Below are 15,006 nucleotides of genomic sequence, written 5' to 3' on the forward strand. Positions count from 1 at the left end.
AAGTAAGTTATGGATACTACCTAGGCATCTACGTCACAATGCAATCCTAAAATTCTTATCTCGTACGTCATCAAACTGAAGGAAGGTTTTCCACAGCTTGCTTCAATTTAAGTAATTCTGAGTATTTGTGCTTTTGTGGAAGTTCAAAAACCTCTCAGTCTTGGCCTGTCTAAGCAATGCACATCTCAAGCCATTTCAGGATCTACCAATTAAGTTCCTTTTCCCCTTCTCACTGGATAAACCAGTGCATGCTTACAAAATCAAGCTTTGTGTAAAACATGGAGCATTTTTTGTTTTACTGTTTTGAAGCACAACCATGAAATTTGTGTTTAAATAGTTTTACTATTCCTTTAGTCCAGGTTTTTGTCTTCATAGGTTGAAAATCACAACTCCTAACTCCCGGAAGAACATCTTAGCTGATGTTAGCTATCTCCTGATGATGCTGTTCACTTTGATATGACTCAGTCCCGCTGTGGCAGGTTGTGTGTGTGTTTGTGTGTGTGTGTGTGCACCTGCTGATTTCCAGGCACAGTGAACAAGACTGGGGTGTGAGTCTTGGTTTGCATTCTTTACTCCATGAGATGTGTACATCCATTGCACAAAACTGTCATTCAAAAAAATCCTTCATTAGTGTCAGTAAGCCTGACCCTCCCCAAGTAATCAATGAGTTGCAGGTGGTGCATGGAAAGGTGAGGCGTGCTTGAGTCACACAGGACAAAGAATAAAAACCCTTTCAGCTCTCCTGCTTCCTCAGAGAACTGTCATGAATTTCCAGCCTGTGATTCAAGCGCTCCTGGTGGCTCATTTTCCACTTCTAAGAGGTCTGTAGCAGGTAATTCAAAAGCATTCCTAATAACAGTTGCTTTCAATTACCTAAAGAGGGCTCTCTCATTCTTTGAGAGAACCTGTCAGGAGGTGCAAATTGAAAAGTTACATGTATGAGTACATGCCTTCCATGTGCTTGTGGATAGATCACCATGCTAGTCAGAGTTTCTTCTCTGTCTGGTTTAAAGGAAAGAGTGATTTCTCTTTAATTTCTGAAAGAAAACACTCTGTAGTTTTGCATTCTTCACGTGTGTTCTAGTGAGAACCAAGGTGTTCCTGTGAGGGATATACAACTTGAACAGGAACATTTCAAGTACTAAATGGCTTCCATTACCCATACACTTTCAAAAATTTTATCTGCTGTGAACTGTTATGTGGAGGCACACAAGGAGAGTTTCTGGTTGGTGGTTTGTGGTGGTTTTTTTTTTTTTTTTTTTTTTTTTTTTTTTTTTTTTTTTTTTTAATGTGTGTTTGTTGGGGTTATGTTGATTTACAAGTTGATTTACAAGTGTGGGTTTTTTGTTTTTGTTTTTGTTTTGGTTTTTTTTTTTGTTTTAGTTTTTGGGTTTTTTTTAAATTACCATAGAAGTGTCAGAGAATGTCTTCATTATCCTGATTTAAAAAAAAAAAAAAAAATCAGAATTAGAGAGTAATTAATCTTCCTTGAAGACATTTACATCTAAATAGCAGTAATTGATCTAATGATCTCAAATTTACTGTGCTACAATGAATGTAGATCATGGAACAAAGAATAGTTGGGGAAAAAAGGATTAATATTTATACAGCGTCATTATTTCAAAAAAGACATCCAGAATAATTAAGTATGTGTGTATGTAAGAAAGAGTTTCTGTAATTAGGAAGACATTCCTGTGGTACATTTTATGGCTTCGGATCCAATGAAAACTATTTTAATTCTATTTCAGAGAGCAGTCCTGTTTGATGAAAGAAGAGTACAAGTCTGGGGTTTTTTGGGGTTGGGGGTGTGTGTGTTTGTGGGGTGGTTTTTTTGGTTGTTTTTTTGTTTTGTTTTTTTGGGTTTTTTTTTTTTTTTGTTTTTGTTTTGTGTTGTTTTGTTGTGGGGGGGGGAGAAGGGGGTGAGTGTTAGTTTTACAGACGAATACAGACGCTCTGCCTGTTTTCCCTGAAGCTGCCGAAGCCGCGCCTGCTGACGTCGGGAGCGCGGGTTTAGGCTCGAAGCGTTCCCGCGGAATGCGTTTCCTCCGGACGGCGGCGGTTTCCTCGCAGTAAACAGCGGCATCTAGAGGCTTCTCGCGGGTACTGCACGGCAGCCGCGGCGCGGCCGCCGCCGAGCCGGGGCTCGGACAGAGCCGAGCGAGGCGGCGCGGCGCCGGACAGCTGCCGCCCTAATCCTCGGGTTTATCTGCTTTTTAAAGGAACGCCGCATGCGTTCTGCTTTTGGGACGGCAGGCATCCCAGCACACTGTCACGGCAGAATACTTGGATGCCTTAAGGCTGTTCATTTAATCGCGGGCATTTAAAGGAATTAGGCTGGCATCCGCTATTAGTGGAAACTCGGGTTTTGGTTCTGTTAGGGTGACAAAATATTATGTGAAACTTCCATAATAGAGAATCAGGAAATAGCCTGTGTATCTTGCAGTTCTGAAAAGTGCATGTTTAAATAGTTATTTAGTTTTTTTGCGCTTCTTATAATTTAATTCAAATTACATGAAAAAAATTATAGAAAATATATCTAAAACCTAACTAGACCCAAAAATTAAGAGTTCTTAATTCATCAAATAACTGTTTGGACCCTATGGTAGGAAACAATATCTGTGAAAGGCTGTAGAAGAGAGGCAGATTGTGAATGTCATCTTATACTCACAACTTGATGCTACTAGATTTCCATCTCCCACCTTACATGCAGTGAGAGGCAACAATTAACAAAAACCCATTTCACCAAAAGGTGATGAGTTATACATGTCTCTCTCCCTTTTCTTAATAATTCAGTTCTGCCATTTTACATGCAAAACAATTTATCAGACCTTTTTTATTTAAAACAAGCAAACCACAAACCAAGATTAACTAACCAACCAGATGAAATACCTATATATAAATAAAAAGGTGCTTGGAAAATTATTATTGTTTGTCTTAGCTGAAGTTATAGGGGTTTTTTTCTGTCTAAACCCTAAATGTGGCGATGCATCTTCACATTCTTCATTTCTCTGCTATCCCTGATTTGCCAAAGAAGGATCTATTCCGCTTCCGCTTGTCAGAGTTTCATATTATTTTGCAAGAATTTAAATATATAAGACTGTGTCTAATTTCAGTCATGGGTCAGGCAAGAGTGCAATTTGTATAGAACTTGAATGTAAGAGGTGCATTAAGATGTAACTCAACATCTGTTTCATAAATGAGCTGCATTTAAAAATGTATCATTGCTTAATGAGGCTATACTGTTAATTAAATGAATTAAAAATTGTGGTATGAAATAAAATCAAGCAAGACACAAGATGTGAATTAATTGCAACAAAATTTTCTTAAAGCTGTCAAGTTGACTATTTAGATAAAATCTTTTATAGGACAATACTGGCTAAAAAGGCAATTTTCCTTTTATAATGCTGTTCTTTTTGGAGTAACCATTCCATCTTTAAGGTCAATATCACTTGCATCCAACAGTAAGCTTATATTCTTTTGGGTGCATATTATGGGAGTACTGTTTGTATTACAATGGTGACCAAGATAATGAAAAATGCTGCGGCATCCAGTGCATTATTGTCCGACAAGGAAAGTTGCAAACATTTGCAGGAATGATGCTAAAGGAAAGAAGATACCTGTCAGATGATTCTTTTCCTATTCTAGTGACTCTCTCATGAAGTTTTGTGAAAAGGACAGCAGGATCATAATTTCATTGTGATCAAGTAACAGTAGTATTGGTAAAATAATTAAAAATACTGTTTCAAACCTATTCATGTAATAAAAAGACCTTGCTTTCTCCTGTAAGGAAGAGTTGATGGCAGACAAAGGCAGAGGGGATGGAAGCAGTGCACACCATGTTCTTCCTGAGGAGACAGACCACAACCTTGCAGGCATAGCTGCCTCATTAGTCATAACTCCAGTGGATTTGGGTGCTTGCTTGGTGAATGCATTTATAAGGAGGAAAAAAAATGTGTTGCTGCAGTTGCACAGAGCCCTTCTTATTTCATCCACTCTTTTTTTGTTTGTTTGTTTGTTTTCAGACAGAAGAACACTCCTGCACAGAGCTCGAGAGGCCACATATGCAGCAGAGGGTAAGTTTCTGCACATTAGTGCTTCTAACATGCTCACTAATGTTTATACATCTCCGGAGGGCTTTGGTGTAGGAAGACAGTTGCTCTAGCAGGGAATCTGGAGGTAAAGTGTGAACTCTAATGAAAGAAGTGAAAAAAGCAAACAGCTGGGCTTCCTATCTCGAGATAGCTGGGGAAATGGAAGCAGTCTATAGGAGCATCAAATGGGAAAATGTGATCTCTTGCAGTAGATACTAGTCTTTTTTTTTTTTTTTTTTTTTTTTTTTGTTTTGTAGCAAAGGAATGCTATATGCAATGTAGCTGTTGAAGTGATACACATTTAAGAAGTACTAGGTAGCAAAAGATGTAGGAATATTCTGACAAGAAAAGGCTGTAGTCACAAAAGCCAAGACTGAAGCAAGAAACAAAGGTAAACCTAAGAAAAAGAATATGAATTAGGAAAAAAAAAGGAGAAAAAAAACCAGCATCCATGTAAGTTTGTTTAAATTAAACTAGGAGATATTTTTGTGGCTATGCAATGATAGTTTTACATTCAATTACTGGTTTGATGGGAATATTTACATTTTATACATGCTGTTATTTGATAGTATCATAGTGAAGTTGCACAGTTGTCAGGTCATCAGTGGCCTAATGCCTTGACCTCTATTGCCCTTTGGGGGTGAGGCACTGCCAGATTGTCTCAAGCTGTCCCCACAAATGGCTTCAGTGCTTAAAAAAAGGAAACTGTGCTCAGTGGAATACATCACACAAATACAATTGCTCCAAGTGTGAAATCTCAAAGTGAAATTCTTGCTGCTACTACTTTTCAAAATGCAACTTTTGCACAAAATTAAGGTTTTTTTGCTCATTATAAATGAGCATTTGTGCTAAAGTGGCTAGGGATGTCCATGAACTATTAGCATGTTAAGTGTCCTGTTATCATCTGCACTACTGCCCTATTATATGAAATGTTAAGGTGTTGTTTCTGTTCACAGAGCGTTTATTTTTCTGGAGGGAAGCCAGGAATTTCCATTTCCACAAGTACAGTTCACTGGTAAAAATACTTCAGTCATTCATGAATTCATTTTTGGAAGGGACATAGTGCAATTTAAAAAACTGTAGGAAGGAACAACCCTGACAAATCACATTTTTTCCTGCTACCCTTAGTTTTTACTTTTTCAGTAATAGTTAATTACATGCCATATTGAAAATCCTCCACTGCACTGACAAGCAGCTGAGAAGCAGCAGGAGTTTATGAAGCAAATACCTGCCCTTACATACCAATTCATGGAACTGGGAAGCTCTCTTATAGACAGCAATACGGATGAAGGTAAAGAAGATAGAACAAGCTTTAGCTGATGGTGTCAGAGGATTGCTGCTGGAACCATTTATTAAATGTGGATTCCCAGTACTGGACTAGATAATCACACTGAATTGATAGGATAACACAGCTTGCAATGGCTGGTGTATGTTTGCTGAAAAATTATGTCAAGGTTGCCTTGGAGCTGCCAGCCTCATACCAATATAAGATTTCCTTGTCTGTAGAGATGAATTTTGTCATAAAGGTCTGGAAACTTACTGTTTCTGACTGCGGCTGGTGAGCTGCAGACCCATTTGACACCACTGCCATGCCACCCCTAACACCAGCACTAACCGAAATGCAGGACTTAATAAGAGTGACACAAGAAGACACCTTATGGGTTGAGGCCATGAGAAGCTTCATATTCTCAAATGACAGCTTTAAAAGCAGTTTGTACCTGTTTAAAAAAGATTTTTTTTTTTTTTCTCTCTCTCCAAGGAAACAGCCCAAGTCTGATGCTGTGTTTTTAGCTCTTTGCAAGGTATGCTCTATTGGGAAGGTTTTGCACAACCACGGATCTGTCTATGAATGTGAGAGTGCTTGCATTCCTGCTCTTCACATTGACAATTTTAGAGCATGTGTGTGCATTAATAATTTAAAAAACATTTTAACTATGGAGATTCACGTTTAGACTTTCAGGCTTATGCTCGATTTCCATCGATTTCCAAGGAGCTCTTTTTTGTGGTTTTTTTCTGCATATTTTTAATTATGGGAGGCTCAGACAAGCTGAGCCTATCTCAGCAGTAGGTCAAAGGCAGTAGCACCCTCTAGCATGTCTTCAAGCCCACACTGTTCATCTCCTAGTTAAGGACCTTGCTGGAGTTCTCTGTGATTCCCATCTAGTCTATATATTTCAGATTTCTTTTATAAATTAAAATATGATGTGAAGAAGAAAGGAAAAAGAGTGGAAAAGTTAATCTTCTGCTCTGAAGTTGGGCCTTTAGGAGACCCATCCATTCAGAGAGTAATCTAGAAACAGAGTGAATAGAAATCTAGAGTGGAAATACCCTAGGTTTATATTCCCACATGCCAGTGGGACTCTGCTTCTGAACATCAGATTCAAAGTCAGTTGAGAAATGTCATGATCTTCTGCATGGGCTCTCTGAAATCTGAATTTTTTACATAGCACATTATTTGCAGAGAGGGACTCTGGTGGAACTTCCCTCTGCCTTTGCACAGTAAGACAGCAAGTGACTAAAAGAACTCCAAGAGAGAACAAAAGGACAAAACCAAAGCAAACTAAAAAAAACCCAAAAAATTTGCTTAGCAAGGCATCCTGTACCACTGCAGGGGGATGGTCTTTGTCACAGATGTTTACATGTTATGAGTAGAATTTATTGAAAAGCAAAGAAACATTTGTGCAAAGCCAAAAACATAAATAAATGGTGAACTTCATTTCTTTCAGCACTGAAAAAATCAAACTGGAAGAAAATACAGAAGCAAAAATTGTATGTATACATCATTTTTTAAAGTTACTAATTTGGAAATAGATGGGTTTGTTTGGTTTTTTTTAATAGATTTTCCTTGCTTGCCTTTTCTACTCCTACCCTATTTGTGCCATTTGGTTCAATGCACTGAGTGATAATTCTGTTCAGGTTTATTTTTTATATTTGCAACTTTGGGCCTATGAAAGCTTCAGAATGGCAAAAGAAGAAATATTTAACTTCAAAAATGAGTGGCTGAAAAGAAAAATTTCAGAGTTTAATATTTCTTTTAGTATTTTCATGACTTCAGCATTTTAAGAAACTGAGGAACTGGAAGAATAGAAAAGGTGGAAAAAATCCATCAACATTGCTCATATTAAATTTCATTGCAAGGAGCAGGAAAATAAAAAGACATAAACTGAGGACTTTTCAACTTTTACAACAATTACTGTCTCAAAATCTTTTAAGGATTATAGTTTAAAAACTGTTGGAAAAAAAAATCTATAGCATATGCATTCTTCCAGGTGTTTTGTTCCAGGGGGTTGTTTGTTGGGTTTTTTGGTTTTTTTTCCTAGAAATGGCTTGCCTATTTAGACATCTCCGTTTCCCCAGTTTATGGCTGGCTTCCTTTGCAGCACACTGCTACAGACCTCATTCCAAATAGGTGACAGTGTACTTTTTATACTTTCCCTTCTGGTACAGCACATTAAAATGACAAAAAGCCTTATCATGTGTATGTGCTCACTGAGTACATGAAACCCAGGCATCATGCATATTATTTTTTCTCATGGATTGATTGGTGCCATGCTTTAGGTAACAGGTTTTATGGTTTTCTGTAAGGTACATTTCCTAATGCAGCATCACACAGTGTCCAAGGTATATTCCACAGCTTTTTAAAATTCCATTTTATTTTAGCATTTTATCAGGTATAATGCATAGATTTTTTTATAGCAAACTCTTGCTATGAACATTTTACAGCATAAACTTGCATATGTATGAAAATATATAGAGATGGCAGGGCATAGATGAGGCAGGAGGTAGAGAATATTTTTAACCTCTAACATTCTCAACATTTGGTGCAAAACTCCATTTATTTTATAGTGGAATTTATATATGTCTTCTAAGGATGAAAAAAAAAAAAAAAAAAATTAAGGCAAAGAAAGTGTCGTATTTTGGCTCTAATATTACAAGGCAGAGACACCTTGCTGTTTGTGCCAGTATAGATAACTATGATCTTTTATCTTAGAAGGAATCCTTCTGAGGAATAGAAATCCTCAGTACCTTACTGATCTGTTCTTCTTAAACAAGCAAGTCCTCTGCTTCATGGCTGCACAAGTGAATGACATTTTAAATGTAAGAAATGTGAGAGAAATGCACATAGGATTAGTTGCTTGTCTCCCAATAATCCCTTAAATTCTTTTAGCCTTTCCTACCGCTCACCACCGTGTCATGGTGACATGTTAAACAGCCTGAGTTACTTGTTTGTTCACAGTTTCCATGAGCAGTGTGTTTTTCTGAAAGGCTGTGCTGGACAGCAAGGTCAAAAGCTGCTGCTTTGTTTTGTCCTGGATTTTGCACCCTCTGAAGGGAGACAGAGATGGTGTTATCTCTGAGTGAGTTTAGAGGCTTTGCTGGACAACCTTTGGCAAGTGCAGGGCGGAGCAGGCAGGGAGTCTGCAGCTGGCGTGCGAATCGGCGAGAAAGCAGAGAGCACAGACACAGAGGTGACAGAAAGGAAACTTTCAGAGACAGAGAGTTTGCTGCAATCCACTGTGAAAACTGCAGGATGGTGAACAAGGTCAGAAGGAAGGATGGGCACAGTGAATAGGGAAGAAATTTTTTTTCAAACATTTTAAGATGTGTTCCCCAGCAATTTTCCTTTTCTCTATTGTAATGGTTACCTTGTCCTACCCTGTGACCTAATGAATTATGATTTTTAACACTAAAAGCCCTGTTTTGCGGTTTGACATAAGCAACAATGTTGGCACACCTTCCTCATGTCTCCGGCTGAGTCAGTGCCACATCACATTGATGTGCAATTTTCGCAATGAACAGCCTCTCAGACGCAGGACAAGAGGAAAGACTTACCACACTGCCAGTCCATATTCAGAAGAATTGAAGTGGAAAAAGACAGTTTCCCAAAACAGGGAAGGGGATATGAAGGTAACGTTTCTGAACTGGATGTAGCGAGGAGTATTTTTCCTCTAGTGCCAAGTCAGCTGCTGCTGGGAGCTTATTAACCTCTGTGTATGGCCATTGAGGAATGAATTCCTAACAGTTTACAAGGCATACAAAATGTTATAAGGCAGAAGATGGAAAAAGACATGATAGGACAAACAGAGCAGTCTGAAGGACACATCTTTTTATTAAGCTTGCTGAATATTGCCTCCTATAATAGCAGGCTGCAGATCTTCCCAGGTTTTGTAAATAACTTGGTGTTTCTTTCCTCCATTATTGTAAATACACTGTACATGTATAAACAGCATATGTTTGAGACTAGGTCTTACACTTTCTTTAGCCCCCATCCCCTCTTTTCCCATGGTTGCGTGTTCTTTGGCACAAACAACGCTATAAATTACATAATAGTAGCCTGATATTGATGTAAATTTTATCCAACCATTCCTAACTGCCTACAGAAAGTTAGAAATGTGAATAAAAGGGAAAATACACTCATAAAACCAAAAGGGAGTCAGACAGTCTGTTGTCAATCACAAAAATTAGGCTGATATAGAAAGAAAAATACTTCCTTTCAGTAACTTTGCCCCTACCAAAGTTAAGTATAACTAGTTAGATAATGACTGTGCTATTATTCTAAATCAAATATGAATTTTTGTAAATGTTGTAGGAAATCATGTGGGAAATAACTGCAGAAACTTAGACAAAAGAGATTCAATTTTTTGGTGATGCATCCTTCTGAGATGTCCACAAATGTCTTGAGACAAAATATCTGTGCTTCATCTTCTTGTGATTATCTAGTAAAGCTGTCTTCTCTCTTGACTTCATTTTTTCTTCTCTTCCACATCCCCCTCTTTACCACTGTTTGGGTGGAGATGTGTAGGTTTGTAAAGGATTTTTCAAGGAAAAAAGTCAGATGATTACTCAAAACATGAAGCATTTCTTTTACTTGAGCACAATAAGCTCAGAAGTACTTTTCTACTGCCTGACAGGGAGCTGAACAGACCTGTGCCATGATTTGGGGTTGCAGAGAATAGGTAGGTGCAACCAGTACAGGTTTTCCTCTCGAGTGAGTGCAACAAAAAAATAGTAGTTTCTTGTAGCAAAGTTTTAGACCCTGATTTCAAGGGGGAACATAATGCAGCATCCTAAAGACCCACAGGTTTCCGGGAAGGAAGTCAGGCAGAAAGTCCATAGTTTGACTGGACTGTAAACCAAAATGATGGACCTGTGTCTACTTTGGTCATTTGTGTGCATCCCATTTATCATAACTTCACTTCTTTTTGCAAGTGTCATAACTTCTTTCTGCATGTGTATTTATTTCAGACAATTTCCTTATTTTTAATTGTAATTATTATTGGAGGTTTTGTAGTTTAGAAGAGCCATCTTCAGGAACTGTTTTGCTGATACATTTGCTGAACAAAGTGTTGTTACATAAAACTGAAATAAAGCAGTGAAAATTCAGTTGGATCAAAATGAAGACAAAAAAACAAGTGAACAAAACTCTTTTCTTCAGTACTAAAAAACAAGATAGCCTGTGTGATTGTTTCTCAGTGTTTTGGAGTAGTCTCTCACCTCTGTCAACTGAGCTGTGGTGATGCTTTCACAGATAACATGAAAACATGTTATCACTGAGTAATTTCTGACCTTATTCAAAGATATCTCTTTCTTTACTTTATTCATCAAAAAGCTCTGTGCACTATAGTGCAGCACCCTTGGTGCTTGCAGTACTTTGTGGCTGGAAAGCTGAATCTCCAGCACAACAGTAGGTAGCTACTGATCAATAGTGACTGAAGGTGACACATTTCCAGGAGACGCTGGCTGTGAGCTTCTGAGCCCTCTGGAGAATGAAGTTTGGCATGACACACACCCAGAATCTTAAACAACCTGTTGTATCCTGATTCTGTAGTCATTACTGATCCATGCTTCTCTGAAAGCACTCTTTTTCCACAAAGCAGTGCTTGCCTTATGAATGTCAAAATGGCAGTTTTAAAGGTGAATAGGATCCAAGCAACATTCTTCTTCACAGAACTCGGTGCTTGTTGCCCAAACTTGTTTCTATCATTAGCTTTATTACCAGTCTAACCTGATTGGCTAAATGACTTTATTTAGTGGTAAGTTCTCCAGTACATCTCCACTAACCATTGCATATTTAATGTGGATTTTATTCATATGAATACTCTGGCAAGTGGACAAAAATGAGATGGACAGAGGACAGAAAAAGAAGCTGAATAAAAGTGGCCCTTCCTACAGAGTTTGACCGATAAGTGAAAGAAGAAGGACTGTTTCCCATGGTGAATTTTGTTAAACTTTTTATTCTTGAGGCACAAGTGCTAACTGCTGTCAAGAAAAATGTCTGCTAAGGCAGCAGATAGAAAACAGATGACATGTCAAGTGAAAACTGGTTTCCAGGTGCCCTTGCCCCGGCACAGAGGGAGCATCTACCAGTTACGTCTTTCCTTTCACTTACTTACTCTGTAGAACAACTCCGAGGTGTTTTGAGACAGTTGTAGGAATGACTTTAAATGCATTCTCCCCTGGGAATCTTTTTCATAAAGGAATTTAGAAGGCTCCAGAGGGGTAACTGCATTCTCCTAAGGGGAGCACAGCATGCATAGTACAACTTAGCATGAGGCTGCCCAACATATAATGGTAGATGACCACCCCAGGATTTTATTGTATTTACTGCCAGTGCTGTTCAGTGGCTTGATATCCAATGCTTGATAGCTGTCAAAGGATGGCTTATATACTTTGCTACACTGCTTTGATGGATATTATGCAATGGCTTTCATTTCCTTTCTTTTTAATATCATTTGTAATCCTGTCACATCGACTCAGATCAGCTTTATGTAAAAGTGTCTTCAAGTTCCTTCACTGTGTATTTTACTGTTGCTCCCTTATGCAGAGGGTAACTGTTGTAGGTATTTCTATCTGGATGTGTTTCAAAAACCAGAGAAATGACCCTGTTATATTTAACTCAAAAAGAAACCTTACTCTCTTGCTGCCATAAGATATAGGTAACTTTTCAAAGTCCTGTTAAACATAAATTGTGTGCAGATCATCACTGGTGTATTTGTAGGGGTGTAACCAGATATATATTTTCCACCACTGAGTCATCTGTTTATCTATTTGTCTATACCACATATAATAAGTTCTGATTGAAAACAGTTTTGAATCTGTAGAGGAAATGGAAGAGTGATAGTGAATTTCAGAAAATAGAATGAAAATTTAGAAGTGTAGAACAAAACTGGACTGGATATGGAAAACCTGGAAGTGTCACACACATCACAGCTCACTTTCTCATAGTTTTGTCATGTGCAGAAAATAGGGGTTCGGAACCCACAACTCAGATGAATTATTTGAGACATCTGTGGTTTGTGCACTGTTATCTCATTGAATCAAACTTTCCCTGGACAATATCCAGTCAAGGCCTCTCACACACCAAACATCCATCCACAGTGCTAAAACACTCAACTGAAGGACTAGCAGCATGGGAAACTATAATGCAAGACAAGGACAGAGAAGGAGAGACTGAGAGCCCTTTTAAAGTTCCTTTCTGTGGACTCTGATGGACTCAGATGCTATTTTAGTAGAAAACCCTTAATAGCCATATTTTAAACATTCTAATGTTTTGTCTCCAGACTTTGTGTCTCATAAATTATAGCAGAATTCTTCAGTTTTGCAGCTGTTATTGTAATTAGCAAACTAAATTAGTTTTGCTTTTAAACTCGTGAATCACAGCTAACTGCTTAATGCCACTGCCATAAGCATGTGTTCTACTGACATCTGAAGTCCTTTCATTGTGTGAACACCTTTTCTTCTCTTGAACATTCCTCTGCTAGTCAGAGGAATGTCACCTATCCCTACTCAAATAAGTTGCTCATCAAGCTTATCAAGCAGCTCTCAACCTAGCTCAGATGGTTAGTGATAAGTGGTTCAGTAAGTAAATTTTCCCAAACCTTTGTTTATGTGTTAAGGGCCTAATTTAACCTTCCTCTTCTCTAAAACTGACTGTAGTTGAACCTAAAATTTTAAAACATGTTTTGCTGGGTTCAGGGGAAGAAAAGGAAAGGAAAGGAAAGGAAAGGAAAGGAAAGGAAAGGAAAGGAAAGGAAAGGAAAGGAAAGGAAAGGAAAGGAAAGGAAAGGAAAGAAAAGAAAAGAAAAGAAAAGAAAAGAAAAGAAAAGAAAAGAAAAGAAAAGAAAAGAAAAGAAAAGAAAAGAAAAGAAAAGAAAAGAAAAGAAAAGAAAAGAAAAGAAAAGAAAAGAAAAGAAAAGAAAAGAAAAGAAAAGAAAAGAAAAATCAGTACAGATAATTTATCTCATCTCTGAGATTCTTTTCCACTACCAGTGCTGAAAAGTTATCTAAATTAAAAAAAAAAAAAAAAAAAAAAAAAAAAAAAAAAAAAATCTGCCACATATCACCTGTGCATATCACCTGCAATTGCATTTCATTGGTATCTGAATTCATCCCTGTGCTTATAAAGGAGATTGGATCCTTTGATATGAATGAAACACAGATAAAAGTTGTTATTGCTACTAAATCATGTACATATCTGGTGAAACTCCCCTGGTTTTGTCATACTTCAAGAGGGTGAATTTCATCTGATACTTTGAAAACCGTTATTAACTTGAGAAGGATTTGAAATAAAATGCTTTAGTATTTATAAATACTGGGCATTGGTCACTGATAAAAAGGAAGCATACCCTATGACATTTCACGTACCGCTCCATGTGGATGTGAGGCCATCAGAAATGGATACCTTGAATCTGCTTCTCTACATGCCTAACTATAATTACATTATTATAATGTGTTGAAATTCAGATGCTGTGTTGGATATAAATGCAGTACAATTTTGTTATTTTTCAGGTCATTGGGGAAATGGATAAGGATCCAAAGAAGAATTTATGTACTATGATATGTCATTTCTGGAGTCCTGTAGACAAACAGTATTTTCTCTTTATTTTCAATACATTGGTAAAGAGAGGTGTCCCAGAAACTTGCAAGCCAGTCAGTCACTTGAAATAGTAAAGCTCTTTGAAAATACTGAGGGTGGAGAAAGTTATTAAACCCTTACTCAAGAAGACATACTTATTTCTCTGATACAAGAATTCTTTTATGTAAGAGCCTGAGATGCCACTTTTACACACTGCTACGCAAAACCTGACAAATAAAAATTGAACAATAAGAAAGTCTACAAAAAAGTCCCAGACACTCTCAAACACTAGAGTATTCATCTCAAAGGATGCTAAGGTTAGAGGTGAGGATTCAGTTCTCAGAGTCTCTGTCCTAGGGGACTACTAAGATACTGGATAAAAGTGTTTTGTGTGATGCTGTTCAAACACATAGGAGAGCTGGCACACTGGAAGTCCCTGGTGAGACCAGACATTTAACAGCTTTAGCAGGGTATAAACACAAAGCAGTGCAGTAGGATCAGAACCTCTATTATGGAGATTGTTGGACAGGAAATAAAGGTGGCCTATAGATGTAGGTGGCAGTCCAGCAAAAGGTTACTGAGTAACACAGTAAAGTCCCAGTGTTGGTGCTTGGTTCGCAAGTCCTTTTGCGGATGTATCCTAATACGACAAGAACACAGTCACAGCACTTCCCACACCAAAATATGTTTAGAGCAGATCTCTAGCATAATCTAAATTTGTTGTGAATCTTCAGCACTCCAGGCTGCATTTTTTCTTAAAGTTTCCAGATTCCACAAATCTCCAGTGTAAGCTGTTGTCCTGTTAATGTTACATATCAGGGTATGGACAAAGCACTTTTTCTAAAAAGATGTGTGCTTGTCACAACTGTAAGTATCTCTCTGTGATCCAAGCAGCACTGAAAATAAAATTTTCTTTTTCTCTCTCTTTTATCTATGTTTAAGTAAACTAAAAAGGAAATATAGAGAGTGCAGGAGACTCTCAGAATCCACGTAGCTTGTTAAAAGATCATGAAGAAATATGTTAAAAGATCATGTAGAAATATTTAGGAAGTGACTAAT

At 37.7% G+C, this 15,006-nt stretch overlaps 1 long non-coding RNA gene across 1 annotated transcript; it reads left to right on the forward strand.

Annotated features, from left to right (window-relative positions):
- Window positions 1-1,990: 1,990 nt before the first annotated feature.
- LOC120749689 (uncharacterized) lies at window positions 1,991-5,146 on the forward strand. Its single transcript, XR_005699742.1, has 3 exons — window positions 1,991-2,100; window positions 4,023-4,073; window positions 5,048-5,146. It is a non-coding gene; the product is annotated as an uncharacterized LOC120749689 (long non-coding RNA).
- The last annotated feature ends 9,860 nt before the right edge of the window (window positions 5,147-15,006 follow it).

The sequence above is a fragment of the Hirundo rustica genome, chromosome 2 (assembly GCF_015227805.2).
Source record: "Hirundo rustica isolate bHirRus1 chromosome 2, bHirRus1.pri.v3, whole genome shotgun sequence".
In the NCBI taxonomy this organism is placed as follows: domain Eukaryota; kingdom Metazoa; phylum Chordata; class Aves; order Passeriformes; family Hirundinidae; genus Hirundo; species Hirundo rustica.